The following is a 1,810-nucleotide window of genomic DNA, read 5'->3' on the forward strand; positions in this document are numbered from 1 at the left end:
TAGACATTTGTTCCAGTAACACCTCATTTGGGAAATTGTCAGCTGAAGAAGTTTAGAAGTATCACTTAAGCAATGCTTACTTTGAATCCATTAGGTCCACAAAGCTAATTCAGTTGAATAAATAAGTACTTGAAAAAGCCATCACCTTTGGACCTATCTATAAATAATTAAGAGTACGATCAAATACCAAATAAAAAGACTTAATATAGTCATTGACAAAAAAAATTTGCAAATGTGAGCAATCGACTGATCAATATAATTTTTTTCCACTATTCACAGAATTTAAGGGAAATAAGATCGATAGCATTGTTAGGAACAATAAGGTTTCCTTCTTACAAGTAGGCACCCATAGATATAAGCCTGTATAAAGATTGCATCATTAACTACTTAAATTTAGAGGATATTACGTGCTTCAGCAGCACGTATACTCAAATTACAATACAGAGATTAACATGGCACTTGCACAAGGATAATATGAAAATTTGAGAAGTATTCCATATTTTTCATTCTTCAGATGCAAGAAATGAAAAACAGTTATTAAAAAGTTGATTACAAAATTACAAGTGTAACAATACACGTAATTCATATTATTAAATTTAGTTTGACATCAGTGTATTAAATCTTCACCTCAGAAAGGCGTTTACATAGCATAAACTTTACAAAACTTTTCAAATTAGACATCACTGACATTTTATCCCAAAGAAAAATAATATTAAGACCTAGAAAAAAAGGAATCAAACTGTTCTATATGGAATGCAATCGGAAAGGACACATTAATGAACCTATATATTATAAAATAATGTAGAATTCAAAGTATATCTAGGAAAAAATAAATTATGAACATTATGCAAACATTGAATATAGAATATTTTAAAATATACTTTTTCAGACAAGCATCAGAAATATTTTAGTTTCTGTACTACTCATTTCAACAGGTAAATTAAAATTATTTCTGATTAAAAAATCACAAACTCTGAAGAAATTATTATACATGTATACAAAAACTATTGAATACATTTTTACATCCAAGGCAGGAAATTCACTTGGAAGAATTCCATGGAATCCATGAATTTTTACAGTAAAATATTGGTGCTGCCGGGCACTGGTGGCTCATGCCTATAATCGTAGCTACACAGGTGGCTGAGATCTGAGGATCATGGTTCAAAGCCAGCCTGGGAAGGAAAGTCTGTGGTACTCTTATCTCAAATAAACCACTAGAAAACTGGAAGTGGAGCTGTGTCTCGAGTGGTACAGCGCTCACCTTGAGCTGAAGAGCACAGGGATAGCTCCCAGGCCCAGAGCTCAAGCCCCATGATTGACCAAAAAAAAAAGATATTGCTCTTATTTTGATTGTGAAAATGTTTTGTTGGGACACAAAAGATGGACTTGCATTTTTGAAATTTAAGAACCTTAACCTGACCATTAGGACTTCGGTGAACAATTTGTACAGCCTTTCACAACTTCATAGAGGTAGTGATACATAATTATCCTTTTGGCAATATCAAATACAGTTTCTTCTATATTGTTCCTCAGGCCTGGTTTCATATAATGGTTCAACAGAAGGCTATCCAGCATATCTTTACTATCTCAATTCTCGAAAGCAAGATGTAAGGCTGTCAAAAGTCCTTTAGTTTGGGGAAGTGGAACTGTGGCTCAAGTAGTAGAGTGCTCCCCTTGAGCTGAAGAGCACAGAAACAGCACCCAAGCCCAAAGCTCAAGCCCCATGTATGACCAAAAAAAAAAAAAAACACCACCACAACAAAAATCAAACAAACAAAAATATTTGGGCTGGGAAGGTGGCTCAGTGGTA

The 1,810-nt window shown here is 33.9% G+C and overlaps 1 pseudogene; it reads left to right on the top strand.

Moving 5' to 3' along the window:
- Window positions 1–407: 407 nt before the first annotated feature.
- On the top strand, window positions 408–504 carry LOC122096882 (annotated as a pseudogene).
- The last annotated feature ends 1,306 nt before the right edge of the window (window positions 505–1,810 follow it).

The sequence above is a fragment of the Dipodomys spectabilis genome, unplaced genomic scaffold, assembly GCF_019054845.1.
Source record: "Dipodomys spectabilis isolate Male_0828 unplaced genomic scaffold, ASM1905484v1 ptg000398l, whole genome shotgun sequence".
Lineage (NCBI taxonomy): Eukaryota > Metazoa > Chordata > Mammalia > Rodentia > Heteromyidae > Dipodomys > Dipodomys spectabilis.